The sequence below is a fragment of the Chenopodium album genome, chromosome 1, assembly GCF_948465745.1.
Source record: "Chenopodium album chromosome 1, dcCheAlbu1.1, whole genome shotgun sequence".
Classification (NCBI taxonomy): domain Eukaryota; kingdom Viridiplantae; phylum Streptophyta; class Magnoliopsida; order Caryophyllales; family Amaranthaceae; genus Chenopodium; species Chenopodium album.
In genome coordinates this window covers 47,446,895-47,460,974 of record NC_137834.1, presented here as the reverse complement: position 1 = coordinate 47,460,974, position 14,080 = coordinate 47,446,895, and the positions used below count along the sequence as shown (strand labels likewise).

The window sequence follows — 14,080 nt, the reverse complement described above, 5'->3', positions numbered from 1 at the left end:
AATAAACAATATTCCAGGGCAAATCATAATAAGCAATCATCAAGCATCAATCAATCAGATTATAAAGGGCTTTCGCTACGTATTACAATCACAGAATTAATTTATCGATATTAAATCTCATCTTTCGAATCTCGACTTAACCATTTATAAATTAGTCCGCCTATTGAAACTAAGCCTAAACATCAATTCTCATCTGTCGAATCTCGAATTAATATTGCTAAACTCATACAATTAAATCTGGTCAAACCTAATTGCATAGCATTAAATCAATCAATAGGAAATTAATCAAGCATTGATAATCAACAATCACGAATTTACCCCTTCTTATTATTTATTAGATCCCCATAAACCCTAGAAATAAAACTACTCAAGCATAATTAAATCTAAACTAATCAAATCAATAAAGCAAGACATAATGAAAGAATTAAATAAAATAACTAAAATTAAAAGAGAAGAAATTGTTACCAAAAGAAATCTGGATTAAGGAATTGAGTTAAGAACAAAGTTGAAAGGATTTAACAGAGAGAAATATTCTAAGTAGAGAGAGAGAAAATCTAAAAAGAGAAGGTAATCAAAATTACGTACAAAAATTGTACTTAAACATCCCTAAAACAAATCCTAAACGAAAACTAATCAGGTCTCTAAAAAACACGCGCCCGATCGGGCAAAGGGCCGCCCGATCGGGCCCGCCTTTTTTTCTTCGCCCTTCCTAGCGCGCTGTGCCTAGAGCTGTCAATTCGGGTAAACGGGTCGGGTTTGAGTCGGGTTAGTGTGAGTCGGGTCATCTCGGGTCGGGTCAATACGGGTTAATGTCATAAAATATGCGAGTCGGGTTCGGGTTGGGTCATGCTTGAGTCGGGTCATACATCTTATCAGGTTTGGGTCGGGTTTAGATTGGGTTATTAAAAGGTCGGGTTACATTCAGGTCAGGTGAAAAATAGGTCGGGTTAAATTCGGGTCTTACGGGTTTAAACGAGTTAGGGTCGTTCTCGGGTTCGAGTCGGGTTCGGTTCAAGTCAATTATTTACGGGTTATAATCAGGTCATGTCATTCTCGGGTTCAAGTCGGGTTCGGTTCAAGTCAATTATTTGCAGGTTATAATCAAGTCGGGTCATTTCCAGGTCGGGTCATTATCGGGTTCGAGTCGGGTTCGGTTCAAGTCAATAATTTGCAGAAAACATGTTTCATCCTTGAAATTCGTCCCTAAAAACATGTTGTGAAATTAACCTCTTAAAATTCAAAGTGAAACATTGAAGGAATAGAGTTAGGATTCAATTTCCGTTCCAATATCAACATGTGATAACGACCTATACATATTGATTCAATAACAAGTCGGGTTGATTCAGGTCGGGTTTGTAACAGGTTGGGTTGAAATTCGAGTCAGGTTTGTAGCAGGTCGGGTTAGGAATATATCGGGTTGAATTCAGGTCGAGTTAGGAACCGATCGGGTTGAATTTGGGTTTTGACGGGTTAAAACGGGTTTGGGTAAATTTCGATACAGGTCGGGTTTGGTTCAGGTCAATAATTTACGGGTTAAATTCAGGTCGGGTCGTCTCTAGGTCGGCTAATGTTCGGGTTCGGGTTTCAAATACCCGTGTCAACTCGGGTCTAGGGTTGGTTTCAGGTCGGGTTAGGTCGGGTTCGGGTCACCATTTTTTTCGGGTTCAGACGGGTCGGTTAATAGGTCGGGTTAGGGTCGGTATTTCGGGTCGGGTCAGCTTTTGACGGCTCTAGCTGCGCCTGATCGAGCTTACGCTCACCCGATCGGGCACGCCTTCTTGGTGCTGCTGCTTTGTGCGCGCCCGCCTGATCGGGTGCAAGCTTGCCCGATCGGGCCCGACTTCTTTTTCGAGGCTTGGATTTCGATTGGGCTCGATTCTTCGGCCCATTCCGGATTTCCTCTTCGGGTCTTGAATACTCGATCCATATGCCCCGGTATCACATACCGAGCCCTTAATCACCGGCTCTCACCGGTCCTGGGCTTTAAAAACGGTCGTGTTCTCCTAATGCTCGTGGTTGCTTCGTGAAAAACCTGGAAAACGCTCCAAGTGTGCAATTTCCTACAAAACTCAAGCAAAGTTACAAAAACACTAGAAAACACAAATTAGTAATAAAAGTGGCTCTAAAGAGCCAAAAACACCACTAATTATGACCATGGGAAGGGGGTAAAACACTATATAAATTGGACATATCAAACTCCCCCAAGCCAAACCTTTGCTTGTCCCTAAGCAAAGAGCTCATCAATGAACATATAAAACATGCTTCATCCCAAATAAACAAAATCAAGCACAAACGATTCAAGGAAAATCTAATGAACATGCTTCAATGTTAATCAATCTCATTCATCTAATCATCCTTCCTCCCCAACAATTGTCAAGTAAAGCAAACCGCATGAGCATATAGAATTCAAGACTAGTTCTCACACACTCAACTCTCATTTATGTGGCGAGTAAAAGATGTACTCGATCGCTCTCCAACCAACCCCTTTATTTGTGAACAATGCCCTCCCAACTCACACTCTCGTGTGTTTAAAACAATGTACGCTCAACCTACTAGTCGACTCGAAATATGTCAAATCATAACTTGCATTGATAAAAACACTTCCACATTCATACAACTCTTATGCACAAAGTTCGGAAGGTCTTTAAAGCTTGTAATGTAAGGCTAGGGTAAAGGGTAGGATAAATTTAGGAAAATGTGAGAGTAAAGCCACGCTTAAAAGAGCCATATCCTAATAAAACCCAGGGTCACAACAAGTGATGACCAAAACATCTCCAATCACAACTCAACTTCACAAAAATTCACTAAACAATCATATACACAACACAATCACAACACTTATATATTCACTCACAAAGTATGATAATATGAAATAAAGTGAATTAAAACAAACTTTGAACTACTTATTCTTTTTCTTTCTTTTTTTTTTTCAAACTTGAATCCCTTTTTTTTTCTTTTGAATTTTTTTTTTCTAGGGTTAAGTATGTGTTTGCGATACCAGGTCTTATCGACTTGTACCATGCTATATATCTACAATTTGGTAGTAGGTAGGTGATTGGGTCTTTGTTACTTGTCAGTTTTGAAACCCTAGGAGTTATCCTTATTATATTGTGAGTCGTGGGTTGGAGAGCCAGATAGTTATATTCCTTAAATCTTTGAAAAATCAACAACTCAATTTTGCCAAGCTTGGGACTAGTAACCAATGGGGCTCATATAGGCTTGTAATGTGGCTAAGTAAACAATAAAAGGCCACAAGCAACAACATGGGTAACAAGAAGGGAACAAATGTATCTAATATCGTCTGAAGGCTACCTAAGAGAACAAATGCCTTCGTCCTCCTCAATGTGCATAATATTGAGTCATATAAACATTACTAATAGTTGCAAATCAATACTCAAATTCATTGACATACCAGGAACTATTACACATTCCTAACCAAATCAACTAGTCAAGCACTATATTCACAAATAGTTGGCAAAATTGACGCATGCTTAGGAATCAAAACAATTAAACTTCAAATCATGATCAATAAATTCACAAAGCTCATTATCATATACTAAGAATCAAAACAATATTTTCCAAGTATGGGACACAGGGAAGCATGATTTACAATTCATTGGAACGTATTTTTGAATTTTTTTATATTTTTTCATAAAGTAAAGCAATAAAAACTACACTAGAAAGCAATAAAAACTATACTAGAAAAGCAATAAATAGAGAAAAGAGAGAAAGAGTTACCATATATACAAGAAATCTCCCCCCAAGCCAAATCAAGCAATGCCCTCATTGACTTGGGAGGGTATTGACTTGGGGAGGGTAGCTAGGAGAAGCTACTCCTCATCATCATCCATCCTTTTGTAGCCTCCTCCATAACTCGAGCCGGCACCACCCTGGCTCGTTCCAGCACCACTGTAGCCCGAACCACCTGCAAAGTAGTTAGGGTCTACATTTCCCCCCATACCTCCAAAAGGAGCATCACCCCCACATCCATGGACTAAAGAGTAGTCCACATATGTACCAAAAGCTCCGGGGGTGGAATACCCTCCTTGGGGGTATTGGAACCAGTCGGGAACTAATGCCTCGGGGGGAATAGCCCCTCGGCGTGCATAGTCATCGTACATCGGGTATAAACCCCTCCCGAGGTTTCTCTCTACGTCACCTACCCGCCTATCCAAAGTGCCTAACCTAGAGTCTAGGTTTTGCACCATGCCATCTACTCTCCCTTGCCCCCTCTCTATACAGTCAAGTTATCTCCGAAAAGCCGAAAAGTCATAAGGGGCATGGGGGTCGATGTTATAATCGACGGAGGAGGTGGGCATGCCATAGGTGAAGGGTTGGGGTGGTGGTTGGTAGTGTGGTGAATGGTGTTGGGGGGAATGGTGGGGTTGTGGTGAAAGGTGAGGTTCTTGAACCTCGCCTTGACTGTTTATCTCGAAAGTGTAAGAAGGCTTCCCCTTCTCAAATTTGGTCAAGGCGAGGTTGAGTAGTGTAAATGCTTGGTCTCTCCTACCCGATTCCCGGTGGACTATCCACGAAGTCTCACCTCCCATTGGTTGCACCCAGTTTAGGCCCCCTAAGTAAGCTAGGTCCATGAGGGTTGAACCCTCTACTTTCCTATGCCCGGTTGGGTTCCATCCTAAGTGTTTAACAGCAATATGGGTCACTAACCCCCAAAGTAGATAGGCGCCCTAGAACTACCCGATTCGGCCGCATAGGCCGCCCTTTGAAAGTGTTGGGCTATCCTATGTGGTATGTTTAATTTCTCAGCGTTAGGAATCATAAAGGAAGCCAACAATTCAAGTTCATCCCTCCAAACGTTTGCCGGTTCATGCCTCCCAAAAATTATGAGGCCGGCAAATCTTTGCCAAAACTTTGGGACGGGATGTTGAATCCACGTCCCTTTGGCGTGTTGGAGGTTAAGAAAACCCTCCCCGGTGAGTCTCTTGTAGACCAAGGCAATGTGGTCTTGGGAGGGTTCGATAGGTTTGTCCGATTTTAGCTCAAACAATTTACCAAATTCTTTTAGAGTTAATCGCACATCATTGTTTAGCAATCGGAATTGTACATGAGTGATTAAAGCATTCATTTTAATAACATTGAAACTAGAAATAAATTCTAATGTCAAATAATCATAAGTATCATGATGCATTTGGAAGAAACTACTCATTCCTATACCCTTTAACAATTTCTCTACGGGTTTATCAAGACCTAGCCTAGACAATGTAGGATGATGAACAAAACGAGTAGAGATTACCTGCCTCTGGATGAGGTTGAGCATCCTTTCCCGTTGTTCCGTTGAGGTGATAACAACCTCCTCCCATCCTGGTATTTGAAGCTCCGGGTCGACCATCGGTTGTTGTTGCCTCAAACTTTCACCCCTTTGTTGTTTAGATCGTTTGGAAGCCATTTGTAGTGAAAAATTTGGGTATTGAAGCTTTCTCTCTCTAAGGGTTTTAAGAAATTTTGAGAGAAAGTGGGAGAAAGTTGGTGGAAAATGTAGAGGAAAGTGTGAGGATTAAGAATACGTAAAATTTTTTGGGTTTTGATGGATGAATTTGAGAAGATCTTGAAAAGAAAGTGAGTTTGGAAGTTTGAAAATGGAGGTTTTAGAGAGATAAAGTGTGAATAAAGAAGAAGAACTAAGAAAGAAAAAGAAAAGAAAGGGGGAGAAGGAGGTTTAAAACCTCCGAAATTTAGGCGCGCCCGATCTTGCGAATATGGGTTTCTCTGAAATATGAAATGCGCGCCCGATCGGGCGCAAACTCGAACCTCGAAATCGCCAAAATGCTCGCCCAATCGGGCGAGCTTTGCCCGATATTTCTTTTTGTGGCACTGGATTTCTCCAAAATTCCGCCCGATCAAGCGGCCTCGCCCGATCGGGAGAAATTACCCTTGATTTTCTTCCTTCCTTGCGTGCCCGATCGGGCGTGCCTCGCCCAATCGGGCGAGGTTAGGCTCGATAAAATCCATTTTGCGCGCCCGATCAGGGCTCCTTGCCCGATCGGGCGTATTTTGCTCCAATTTTAACCTGTAGGTGCGCGCCCGATCGGGCGAGCCTTGCCCGATCGGGCCCGTACCCAATCAGGAGCTTCTCTTTTCTTCGAATTGTTTCTCTTGAAAACTTCTTACTTTATGATCTAAAACCTGTACAAAAACACTTATGAAAGGTAAAATTTCACTCTCCTCACCTGTCTAAAAAAAATTAAAAATAAAATAATAAAAAATAAAAGAAAAGAAAAACTAGACTTGAAAGCAAGAAATACGGGTTGCCTTCCGCAAAGCGCTGGTTTATCTAGGTCCCGCACGACCCTCTTACCACATTGAAGCTCAAAATGAATCGGAACCGCTTAGGTGAAGTAATTCAACTGCACCAATCGTAGCCCCCTCATGATATAGCTTGAGTCTTTGGCCATTAACCTTGAACTCGTTACCATGTTCATCGAAAACCTCCATAGAACCGAATTTATTGGCCCTTTTTACGGTAAAAGGACCTGACCACCTTGACCTCAAATTTCCTGGGAATAGTTTAAGTCTAGAGTTGAACAACAACACTTTATCACCCTCTTTGTATTCTCTTGGAAGGATCATCTTGTCGTGCCATCTCTTTGTCTTCTCCTTGTAGACACGAGCACTATCATAGGCCGTCAACCTAAATTCATCAAGTTGGTTAAGTTGAAGTAACCTCTTTTCTCCCGCTAATTTGGCTTCCAAATTGAGCTCCTTAATAGCCCAATATGCCTTGTATTCTAATTCGACTGGGAGATGACATGCTTTACCGTACATGAGTCTATATGGAGTAGTACCTATTGGGGTCTTAAACGCAGTTCTGTACGCCCAAAGGGTGTCATCCAACTTATCACTCTAATCTTTCCTTGACTTTGCCACCAACTTCTCTAGAATGGCCTTGATCTCACGGTTAGAAACTTCAACTTGGCCACTAGTTTGGGGATGGTAGGCTAAACCTGTCCTATGGTAGACACCATACTTTTTGAGGAGGGTGTCTAACTTCCGCTCATGAAATTGAGATCCTCCGTCACTGATTATCGCTCTAGGCACGCCAAATCTTGGAAAGATGGTCTTCTTGAAAAGTCTATGGACCACCTTGGCATCATTAGTAGGAGTAGCGATGGCCTCAACCTTCTTGGATACATAGTCGACGGCGACAAGTATATAGCGGTTCCCTTTTGAAGAAGGGAACGGTCCCATGTAATCAACACCCCAAACATAAAAAATTTCAACTTCTAAAATTCCGGTTTGAGGCATCTCATGTCGTCACGAGATGTTGCCAGTCTTCTGGCAAGAGTCACAAGCCTGCACAAAAGTGTTAGCATCCTTAAACATTGTAGGCCAATAAAAACCTGACTCATTAATTTGGCCACCGTTTTAGTGGGGCCATGATGTCCTCCATATGGTGAGGTGTGTGAACTAGTAAGCACACCGTGGACTTCCCATTCGGGAACACACCTGCGAAATAATCCATCTGCACACTCACGAAACAAAAAAGGATCATCCCAAAAATAATGTTTAACATCAGAAAGGAATTTCTTTTTTTGTTGGTAGGACAATTCAGGAGGTAGAGTACCACCCACTAAATAATTAGCAAAGTCAGCATACCATGGGTGTTGCTCTACAACTGCATATAGATTGTCATCAGGGAAAGAATCATCTATAGGAAGAGAATCCTTACCCTCATCATACCTGATACGAGATAAGTGGTCTGCCACTACGTTCTCTGCTCCCTTTTTATCTTTTATTTCGATATTAAAATCTTGGATCAAAAGAACCCATCGGAGTAGCCTTGGCTTTGATTCCGCCTTAGCTATCAAGTACTTCAACGCTGCATGGTCAGTAAAAACAATGACTTTAGAACCAACAAGATATGATCTAAATTTTTCTAAAGCATATATAACAGCAAGAAACTCCTTCTCCGTAGTGGCATAGTTGACTTGGGCTTCATCCAAAGTTTTGCTTGCATAATAAATAGCATGCAAAACCTTGTCCTTTCTTTGTCCGAGCACGACTCCTAGTGCAAAGTCACTTGCATCACACATGATCTCGAAAGGAAGGTTCCAATCGGGAGCACATATGATGGGTGTCGATATCAAAGACTGCTTAATCCTGTTAAAAGCCTCAAGACACTCGTCAGTAAAAATAAAAGGGGCATCCTTGAGCAAAAGCTGAGTCAGTGGTTTAACAATTTTTGAAAAATCTTTGATAAAGCGACGATAAAACCCCGCATGACCCAAGGCTGGGGGAGGTAATTGCTCAATCACAGAAATCTTAGCTTTGTCTACTTGTATGCCCTTGTCAGATACAATGTGACCAAGAACTACTCCCTCTGTCACCATAAAGTGACATTTCTCCTAGTTTAGAACTAAGTTGCATTCTTCACATCGTTTTGAAATTTTAGCGAGATTAATTAGACATGAATCAAATGAAGAACCATACACGCTAAAATCATCCATAAAAACTTCCATAATAGACTTTATTAAATCAGAAAAGATGCTCATCATACAACGTTGAAAGGTAGCGGGAGCATTGCATAAACCAAAGGGCATTCTACGATATGCAAAAGTGCCATAAGGGCATGTAAAGGTTGTCTTTTCCTGATCTTCAGGGTGAATCGGAATTTGGAAAAATCCCGAATACCCATCCAAATAGCAAAAGAACTTATGGTTAGCTAACCTCTCAAGCATTTGATCTATAAGGGGGGGGGGGGAGAGTGGTCCTTTTTAGTGGCGATATTCAATCTATGATAATCAATACACATACGCCACCCTGTTACAGTTCTAGTGGGAATTAATTCATTTATTTCATTAGTGATCACAGTCATCCCACCTTTTTTAGGCACTACCTGCACAGGACTTACCCACTTGGAGTCAGAAATAGGATAGATAATACCTGCATCAAGTAATTTCATAACCTCTTTCTTGACTACTTCCTGCATGTTAGGATTCAATCTTCTTTGGGGTTGAATTCAGGGCTAATAGTTATCCTCTAGATGTATCCTGTGCATACAAAAATCAGGGCTAATACCCTTGAGATCATCAATACTGTACCCAATTGCTTTCTTATGGGTTTGAAGAACCCCTAGAAGTTGGGAAGTTTGTAGGTCATTAAGTGCAGTACTAATGATCACGGGGTATAGTTCCTGTTCATCCAGAAAAATATATTTTAAATGAGAAGGGAGAGGTTTTAGTTCAGGTTTCTTGACCTCTGCAGGTTTTGATTCCTAAACTAAATTTACTACCTTCATTGTTTCCTTGGGGTCTAACTCTTTTAAGGAAAGAGCTCTTTCAATATCTTGTACTTCATTACCCCAGACGCTTGCATTATCTACAGATAAATTCCCACAAAGAATTTCCTCCAGGGGATCCCTTGCAAGAACCTGTGGAAAGCTATCATCACAAATATCGTCCATTATATCAATATAAAAACAATTTTCCTCTAGCATAGGCCCTTTCAAAACTTTCCCTAAATTAAAGTAACATTATCATCACCAACAGATTGGGTTAGTTTACCATTTTTCACATCAATAATGGCTCCTGCAGTATGGAGGAAAGGCATACCTAATATAATGGGTATTTGTGTATCCTCTGCCATGTCTAAGACAACAAAATCAACAGGAATAAAAAATTTACCAACTCTGACAGGGACATCCTCTAAAATACCTAGGGTGTATTTTATAGAACGATCTGCCATTTGTAAAGTGATATTAGTAACTTTTAATTCTCCCATATTAAGTTTAGCACAGACAGACGATGGCATAACACTGACACTGTCACCCAAATCACACAAAGCTTTATCAATAAAAACATTCCCTATATGACAAGGGATAGAAAAACTATCGGGATCCTTTAATTTAGGAGGGGATTTATTTTGCAATAAGGCGCTACACTCCTCTGTGAAAGCTGCAGTTTCTACTGCATTAAATGCCCTTTTCCTAGTCAGAATGTCTTTTATAAATTTAGCATATGCAGGAACCTGAGTGAATAAATCAGTGAAAGGAACTGTTACCTGCAGGTTTTTCACAACCTCTAAGAACTTACCAAATTGTTTATCAAACTTACTCTTCAATTGTCTATTAGGGAACGGTAGTTTGATAACCGGGCTCTGCACATCTCCTCCCTTATCCTGAGATTTACCCTGCACAAAAACATTAGAAGGGTTAGTATCTGTTTGTAGCTACTCCTTAGATCAGGAACTGGTCCATCATAATGTGAACCACTCCTTAGAAACATTAGCGTTTGGTATAGTGGTCTCTAGATCAGGAACTGGTCCATCATAATGTGAACCACTCCTTAGAGTTATTGTATTGGCATGATCCATAAAATGGATAGGTTGTGATGGTAGAGCTCCCTGCTGAAGGGATTGTAGGGTAGATGAATGTTGTGCAATTTGATTATCCATGATTTTATTGTGGGCTAAAATAGAATCAATTTGCGCATCCCTACTCTCCATATGCTTTTGCATATTAGTAAGCATTGTTCTAATTTATGTCATGGCAGGGTCAAAAGATGATGAGGGTGGTGCTTGGCTTTTCTGGCCAGAATTTGGATGGTAATATTTTTGCCGTGGTGGGGGTTGATGTTGTGGTTGTTGTGGAGGTGGAGGGTTTTGTACATTGGTACTCCGGTACGAAAGATATGGATGGTTCCGGTAACCAGGATTATAAGAGTTGGAATATGGGTTATTCTGCTTATAGGTTTGAAAGGCATTAACTTGTTCCATGGAACTCCTACAATCTTGCTCCCAATGCCCTACAATTCCACAATTTTCACAAAAAGCTTCATTGTTAGCAACAGTAGAAACATTAGCTACAGAGTTAGGAGTAGTAGTAAGATTATCTAATTTTTGACAAATAGACGTTAATTGAGCTTGCAAAAAGGATACGGAATCGACATTATGTTTTCCTTTATTTGCAAACCCTCTTGGATTCCCGTATTGGGAATTGTGTATTGCCATATCTTCGATAACCTGTCCGGCATCGTCCACATTTAAATTCATGAATCTCCCACTAGCTGCAGAATCTAGAACTGATTTAGATGACTTTCCAAGTCCATTGTAGAAAGCTTGGATCAATTGCCATTGCACTAGATTGTGATGGGGGCATTCTATCTGTAGATCCTTGAACCTCTCCCAAGCCTCATATAGCGTTTCATCGGCCTCTTGAGCAAAGTTCTGAATAGCACTCCTTAGTACCGCTGTTCTCTCCGCAGGATAATATTTATTATAGAAATTCAAAGCAAGAGTTTCCCAGTCAATAATACCAAGTGCAGTTATATTCAAATCATTAAACCATAATTTAGCTTTGCCACATAATGAAAAGGGAAAAAGAATCTCCCTGATTTGGTCCTGCGTGACCCCGGCTTGTCTAATGGTGTTACAATACTGGCAGAAATCTGCAATGTGAAGATTGGGATCTTCACCCTTAGCTCCACTGAATTGCTTCCTCTCTATCATAGTGATAAATTGGGGCTTGATCTCAAATTGAACTCCATCTAGAGCCGGACAACTGATTCTAGTGACTCAGAAATTCCTTCAGATTCAGAATCAGAGATGGCGGTAAAAAAGAAGCTCAGTGACTATTCGCAGCCAAAGCTCACAGATTTTCCTCACCTTACTCTCACTCAGGCCCTTGATGGAGTACAATTTTAAATCAAGCCCTAAATTATCACCATGATAGAGAGGAAGCAATTTAGTGGAGCTAAGGGTGAAGATCCTAATCTTAACATTGCAAATTTCTGCCAATATTGCAACACCATTAGACAAGTCGGGGTCACGCAGGACCAAATCAGGGAGATTCTTTTTCCCTTTTCATTATATGGCAAAGCTAAATTATGGTTTAATGGTTTGAATAGAACTACACTTGGTATTACTGACTGGGAAACTCTTGCCTTGAATTTTTATAATAAATATTACCCTGCAGAGAGAACAGCTGTACTAAGGAGTGCTATTCAGAACTTTGCCCAAGAGGCCGAAGAAACTTTATATGAGGCTTGGGAGAGGTTCAAGGATCTACAAAGAGAATGCCCCACCACAATCTGGCACAATGGCAATTGATCCAAGCTTTCTACAATGGACTTGGAAATTCATATAAATCAGTTCTAGATTCTGCAGCTAGTGGGAGATTCATGAATTTAAATGTGGACGATGCCGGACAGGTTATCGAAGATATGGCAATACACAATTCCCAATACGGGAATCCGAGAGGGTTGTAAATAAAGGAAAACATAATGTTGATTCCGTATCCTTTTTGCAAGCTCAGTTACAATCTATTTGTCAGAAACTAGATAATCTTACTACTACTCCTAACTCTGTAGCTAATGTTTCTGCTGTTGCTAACAATGAAGCTTTTTGTGAAAATTGTGGAATTGTAGGGCATTGAGAGCAAGATTTTAGGAGTTCCATGGAACAAGTTAATGCCTTCCAAACCTATAGGCAAAATAACCCATATTCCAACTCTTATAATCCTAGTCTCCGGAACCATCCATATCTTTCTTACCGGAGTACCAATGTACAAAACCCTCCACCTTCACAACAACAACCTCTACCACAGTAGAAATATTACCATCCTAGTTCTGGCCAGAAAAAGCAAGCACAACCCTCATCATCTTCTGACCCTGCTATGACAGAAATTAGAGCAATGCGTACCAACATGCAAAAGCATATGGAGAGTAGGGATGCGCAAATTGATTCAATTTTAGCTCATAATAAAATCATGGATAAACAAATTGAACAACTTTCATCTACCCTAAAAACCCGTCAACAGGGAGCTCTACCATCAGAACCAATCCATCCCACAAATCATGCCAATGCAATCACTGTAAGGAGTGGTTCACATTATGATAAACCTCCTATGCCAAAGGAAGATGGACCAGTTCCTGATCCAGATTCCTCTATACCAAACGCTAATCCTGCTAACCCTGCAAGGCTACAAAAAGACACTAACCCTTCTAATGTTTCTTTGCAGGGTAAATATCAGGATACGGGAGGAGATGTACAAAGCCCAGTTATCAAACTACCATTCCCTAATAGAAAATTGAAGAGTAAGTTTAATAAAAAATTCGGTAAGTTCTTGGAGGTTGTGAAAAACTTGCAGGTAACAATTCCTTTCACTGATTTAATCACTCAGGTTCCTGCATATGCTAAATTTATGAAAGACATTCTAACTAGGAAAAGGGCCTTTAATGAGGTAGAATTTGTAGCTTTTACAGAGGAATGTAGTTCCTTATTGCAAAATAAATCCCCTCGTAAATTAAAGGATCCTGGTAGTTTTACTATCCCTTGTCAAATAGGGAATGTTTTTATTGATAAAGCTGTGTCTGATTTGGGTGCCAGTGTCAGTGTTATGGCATCGTCTGTCTATGCTAAACTTAATATGGGTGATTTAAAAGTTACTAATATAACTTTGCAAATGGCAGATTGTTCTGTAAAATACCCTCTACGTATTTTAGAGGATGTCCCTGTCAGAGTTGGTCAATTTTATATCCCTGTTGATTTTGTTGTTTTAAACATGGCTGAGGATACACAAATTCCCATTATATTAGGTAGACCTTTTCTCCATACTGCAAGAGCCATTATTGATGTTAAAAATGGTAAACTAACCCTTTTTGTTGGTGATGATAATGTTACTTTTAATTTAGGGAAAGTTTTGAAAGAACCCATGTTAGAGGAAAATTGTTGTCTTATTGATGTAATTGATATAATGGATGATATTTGTGATGATAGCTTGCCATAGGTTCTTGCAAGGAATCTCTTGGAGGAAATTCTTTGTGGGAATTTATCTGCAGATAATGCAAGCGTCTGGGGGTAATGAAGTACATGCTATTGAAAAAGCTCTTTCGCTAAAAGAGTTAGACCCCAAGGAGACAATGAAGGTAGTAAATTTAGTTCAGGAATCGAAACCTGCAGAGGTAAAGAAACCTTAACTAAAACCTCTCCCTTCTCATTTAAAATATATTTTTCTTGATGAGCAGGAACTATACCCTGTAATCATCAGTACTGCACTTGATGAACTATAAACTTCCCAGCTTCTAGGGGTTCTTCAAACCCATAAGAGAGCAATTGGGTACAGTAT

At 40.3% G+C, this 14,080-nt stretch overlaps 1 non-coding gene and 1 pseudogene across 1 annotated transcript; one reads left to right on the top strand and one right to left on the bottom strand.

The window, feature by feature from the left end:
• Nucleotides 1-14,080, bottom strand: part of LOC145632202 (uncharacterized) — a 124,045-nt pseudogene that overhangs the window by 9,566 nt on the left and 100,399 nt on the right.
• On the top strand, nt 11,096-11,202 carry LOC145565600 (small nucleolar RNA R71). Its single transcript, XR_014095061.1, has one exon. It is a non-coding gene; the product is annotated as a small nucleolar RNA R71 (small nucleolar RNA).